Genomic DNA, 6,000 nt, shown 5'->3' with positions numbered 1-6,000 from the left:
GTATTTATACATATACAACGTTGCCTCTGTAAAGCTTTATTCCTGTCCCCCAGCAAAGATAACCCAAGAACCTCTCATACCCACCGGCTTCACCAGTTTGGAAGTCTCCCCTCTACTAACGCAAGGTCCCTGGAAAGGCCCCAAGCCTGGGTTCTAACGCCAGGCTTGTCATTAACTGGCTGTGTGGCTTTGGCTGGACCCAGTCTCTATGAGCCCACTGACCCTCATCTGTAAGACGGGGCACTAGACTTGGATGATCTCCAAGGTCCCTGCTGACCTGGCCCCTTTCTCTCCTCATCAAGTAAACAGAACGTGAAAGTAACAGGGGGACCTCCATGCAAAATGTCCTCTCCTTCCTACAACAGGATGTCTATATGTGCCTGTTTCGTACTAAACATTTCTTTTCCTGGGAAAACACAAAGGCCATCCTTTTGCTCCAAAGTGAAGTGGAGAGTGAATTGGCCCCAGAAGAGGGAGTGGAGGGATCCAGCCACCTGGTGTGCAGTGGCTTTGAGCAGAGATATGACCACAGGAGGTGGTGGGAAGCTTGTCCTCTAACCTGGTGGCACCAGTTGCTCCTCCAGACCTCAGCCCACCCCTCAGCTCATCCTCTTGACAGGCTCTCACCGTGCTCCTGGCTGCTGTCACCACTCAGCGCTCGCTCCAGCCTCAGCCACCAGCAGGGCCTGATAGTGGACTCTTAATTTGATTGTGTTCTTTTGGCCTCCAGCTGAAATCCCTAAGGGCTCTGCCACGCACTCCAGCCCTGTGACCCTTGCCTTCCAGGAGCCAGGCAAGAAGCGAAGCCACCAGAGGTCCTTCAAACAGCAGGAAGGAGGGGCCTGCCCCCCTTCTTCACAGCTCCCTGTCTGCTGAGGAGGATCTGGGCCCCCCTCCTCCACACCTGCTGGAGGGTCTGGAAGGAGTCACAGATGTGGCCTGCGGGGGCAGGGTGAAAGGCAGAGGGGCTTTCCTGCGGTTGAGGAATAACCAGCCAAGGACCACTGGGCCCAGCACTAAGCAAAACAGGCACAGTGTGTAAGGACCTTGTGACACGGCCTGTGAGTGCCCCAGGGGCATGGGAACCAGCAACAGCACATTTCTCACCCCTCATCACCTACCCCCAGAGGATCAACTCAGGGGAGATGGGCCCTGCTCCCCAGCAGTGGAGCATGTGGTCCCGACACTGGAGCTCCACGGCAGATCTAAAAGCATAGCACTGAGCAGCAGTGCCCTGCAGGACAGTGTTGGCAGGGGCCCGACGACCTGACCTGGGTCAGTGCAGCTGGGTTGCAGTCAGGCTGGGTGTCAGTCTACACGGCAGCACCTGAGTTCTTTGAATCTGCATGGTGAGAGCAGTGACTCCACGATGCCATCTCATGCTTAGCCTAGACCTCCCATTTCTGTTCTTTTTTGATCTCTAAGGAGTGTACTGACCTCACTCTAAATATGCTGTCTCATTTTGTCATCCTAACTTCACTCTGGAACTTGGGTACTAATGGCCACACCAAGCCCATTGGAAGTCTTGTGTAAAGCAAACCAGTGATCATTTTTAAGTGACATATGTGAGGTCCCCCATTGTGCTAAAGCCTAGTCTGTCTTCACAATGCTTAGAATGTGTGTATGTGTGTAAAATGTATAACATATATTTATATATGTTGCTATAGCGATATGTTAGAGGCCAACATAACTGATGGACAGGGTCAGTGAGAGGAAATGAAAGTCTTTTTGGTGGCTATTAAAGGCAAATGTGTATAAAGAAATAAAAAGTTTCCACAGCCTGTTTTGTTTCCCATTTCTGCACTAGTCCTTACACTGAGAGGGTGAGAATAGGAAAGACAAACTGTCACTAAGAGCTCACCTCACTAGACAATGCTTAAAGTCTGAGTTTAAAAGAATGATTTATTCTCCTGTCATTTTGTAAAAATCTCCAGTCTAAAAATATAAAAGGGTAGTTCTTACATTTAGAGTGCCTTAGAATCAGCTTTGCAGATTATAGAAGCTACTTCCTGGGCTCCAATCCCAAGAAATTTCATTGATATGGGGCCCTAGAGTCTGCATGTTTTACAAAAACACAACCAGATGTTTCTGATGCAGGTGGGCTGCAGATCACAGTTTAAAACACATTGTTCTATAACACTGAATCAAAACTATAAATTTCTTTTCCTTTAATTAATAAGTTTTAATTGAAAAGTGTTTAAGTCCCACCATAAATGTTGACATAATGATCTTAAGATTTCCTTTGGGAAAAGTTCTTAGTGATGTTCTTTTGCATTCCAGAACTAAAAGAAAACTATCATTCCACAATTATATCCTAGAGGCAGTAATAAGTTACAACAAACAACAACACAAACAAAAAATTCAACCATGATCACCACCACCACCACCAATAGCAAAAATATCCATCAACAGACTCAGGCCTGAGGTAGACATTTCCATGGTAGATGGATTGATTTTGACTTCTGCTTTTACACTTGGTTGTTTAAGTATTTTCCATGAGCGCCTCTGGCAGAATCAGCCGAATGGATGAAAAGTCAGTCAAACTATGAAGTATTACTCAAAGATAAAGTAGGAAACATCGAGGACCTCTTGCCCTGCAGTTATTCAAGTATCCCAGCAATTCTTCCTTCATTCCTGTGCCTCCAGGGCTGGAAGACATTGATGATATAATCAGCAATCAATGGAGAACTCAAATATTATTTATAAGAACTTCATTTTACGGACATAACATTTATGAAAGCAATAGAATTTAATCATATAAATCTCAGATCTGTTCAGGATCCAGTCACAACTTGCTTATGGGGAAAATTCCTAACAGCCATTCTTGTGTTTCGCCCTTTGAAAAGTAGTTCTTTACCCTATTAAAAAAGTTGCAAAAAATTTATCTTTGGAATGAAAGATTCTCCAATATTTAACTTTTCATAAATTATATTATTTTCCTCTATATGTCAGAAGCAGAATTCATTCTTAAAAATAAAATCAACCTACATGACCATCAATGTCTTCCAACTTGCCATAATTCAAATGAGAACCATGTTGGGTTCTGGGCAGGAAATAGGGTGAGAACCCTTTAAGAAAAAAATGGAAAGGAAGAAAGATGGCAGGTACCTAATGTAATGATTCAAACATGTACAACTATCTCTTGATCTGTCAACTTAAGACAGAAAAACAACGTGCAGAATTTATGCAGGGTTTATTATATCTGCCAGATTTTATTACTTCTAAAGTGAATACGCTAGGCACTTATTGAATTAGTTTTCTATTTCTGCTGTAACCAGTGACCATAAGTTTAGTGTCTTAAAAGAACACACTTTTATATTAATTATATTATATTATATTATATTATATTATATATTATATTAATTATATTATATTATATTATTGTTCTGTAGGTTAGGAGTCCAACAAAAATCTCACTGGACTAAAATCAAGGGGTCAACAGGATTGCCTTACCTTCTGGAGGTTCTAAAGGATAATCTCTTTCCTTGCCTTCCTAAAAAGTTTTTAGAGGCCACCACATCCCTTGGCTTTGACCCTCTTCCTACAACTTCAAAACTAGAACAGAAGGCTGAGTCCTTCTAATTTCACATCATTTTGACCTTCTTTTCTGCCTCCCAATTCTAAGGTCCTGTATAATTTCATGGGGCCCATTTGAATAGTCCAAGATAATTTCTTCATCTCAAGGTCTTTATCCTAATCACATCTGCAAAGTCGCCTTTGCTATGTGATGTAGTATATTCACGGGTTGGGGGAATTACAACAGGAACATCCTGGGGAGACAGTATTATTCTGCTAGTCACAACACTATTAACTGAGATGCCAACTAATATTGGAACTAAGAAAAGAAGAACTTCTCTAAGTTCAACAAAGTTTAGTAAAAATACGACATTACCTGAAGGCACAGTCAAGCAAAGACATTACCTAAAGCAAATCAAGACAAAGTCAACTTAGAACCCTAGAAGTGCTTCACTGATGTCCATAAAATTGCACAAGTACTAGTCTCTTTATATTGTTTGTTGTTTTTTTCCCCCAAACGTGGCTTTTTCCCCCCTCTAAGGCTGATTTTGATGGGAGAAATCTCATCCGAGATAAAAGCCTGTGGTGGAGGAAGTGAAGGTGGTGGTGGAGTTGGCGCACCTGGGACCCCACTAACTTCTAACTCTAAACTTTCAGCTGGTCTCAATGGAATAGATGGAAGGGTTCTCCCACACCTACCCTTGCCTGAACAAAGGGATCCTCCTGTGCCTTCTCCAGGCTGCCAGGAAGAGGCGACGTGGTCGTTCCCTTGGAACTTGCCTTGTAAAGAAGGCAGGCACCAAGATATTAACTTCTCTGGGATCTTGTGGACCAGATGCTGGCCTTCTGTGTAGAGAGCTCCCTGACTTTTGCTCACACATCCCCGGGTTGGCCTAAGGCCCGTGCTGCCTGGGCTGGCTGTGGAGGCTGAGCTCCTCAGGTGGAGCCATCTTGCTCTGTCTCCTCCAAACCAGGATCTGACCAGAAAGAAATGTAATCGTGCTTCTTAGGCTGGTGGAAAACACGCCTCCTCTTCCTCTCGGACTGGGGCAGCCCTTTCCTATGTTGGCCTGCTTTTTGTGGGAGTGGGGGAGGGGTGGGGAGGATGAGAGCAAGAGGAGCAGGGACCAGGGGGAGGAGTGAGAATAAAAAAAGCCTGGGGAGATGCTAGGGGAGGATGGGGAGGAGGAGTGGAAAATGGAGGCAGAGGAAGAGTGTGAATTCCAAGGAGGTTCCAGTCTCTGATCCCAGAATGGCAGCTGCTCTCTCTTGAACTTCCCCTGACCTCATGCTGGACACACCACACACACACAAACACATACACCAGCCTCCTCTCTCATCCTCCAACCTCGTTTTTTCACAGAACAGCCTCTTAGCCCCTGCCCCCTCCCATGCTCTGATTCTGGGAATTATTTCCTTTTGCTCTGGGTTTCCCCAGATTTAGGCACAGATTCCTCACCAGCAGCCAAATGCTCGTCTGTGGATCTGGAGAGTCCAAGGGAGAGAAGTCATCCAGGAGAAGAGGAAACGCAGGCCACATGGGGTCATGGGGTCACCCTGAAGAATGTGAATCCAGCTATCCCAGGTCATTCTAGGTTGACATTTTTGAAGATGTCAAACTTCTTGGAAAGAAACTCTAAGAAGATCCTTGGTGCACGTCATTGTAGCAAATTATGCGATGAAATCCTAAACCAGGTGATCAATCCTCATTCCAAAGTCATGGATCAGCCTTAAGAAGGGCAAGCAGGTTGTGGGTATTAACTAAAGGAAATGAACAAAACTGGGGCAGATCCCACAAAGGCCCAGGTAGGAGAAGCAGCTTAGGCCAATGGCTAAGTAATCATCTGTATTAGTCAGCTCAGGCTTCCAGAGAAAAATACTACAGACTGGGTGGCTTAACCAGAAATCTCTTTTCACACATTCTGGAAGCCCAATATCACGATCAGAAGTTCCTGCCAATTCAGTTTCTGGTGCGAGCGCTCTACCTGGCTTGCAGAAAGCAGATGCCTCCCTGGGTCCTCACAAGGCCTTTTCTCCTTGCTTGAGCTGCGGTACAGCAGGAGCCCAAGCTCTCTGGTATCTCTTCACTTAAGCACACTAATTCTATCAGATCAGGGCCCCAAGCTTATGACCTCATTTAATTTTAATTATCCTTAAAGGCCCCTTCTCCAAATACAGCTCCACTGGGGATTAGGATACAAGATACGAATTTTTTGGGGGGGATACATACAGTCAGATCATAACACCCTCCACAGCCTCCTCCTCCCATGAAGGCTCTGGTCTCTTAGCTCTGCTCACTGGGAACTTCCCAGGCACTGGGTCCTCCTATTCCTCTCCTCACAGACATCCTCCTTCTCTCTCTCTGACTCAGATGCCTCCACATGAGGCACAGCTGTTGCCTGGCTGACACTCAAAGGCAGTGGACTGACTTGCATTCACCTGGATGACTTTCAGAAGACAGGGGCCACCACTGACTGATACGCT

The sequence above is a fragment of the Hippopotamus amphibius genome, chromosome 1 (genome assembly GCF_030028045.1).
Source record: "Hippopotamus amphibius kiboko isolate mHipAmp2 chromosome 1, mHipAmp2.hap2, whole genome shotgun sequence".
Lineage (NCBI taxonomy): Eukaryota > Metazoa > Chordata > Mammalia > Artiodactyla > Hippopotamidae > Hippopotamus > Hippopotamus amphibius.
The sequence above is the reverse complement of the archived record's forward strand: the minus strand, read 5'-3'. Positions refer to the sequence as shown.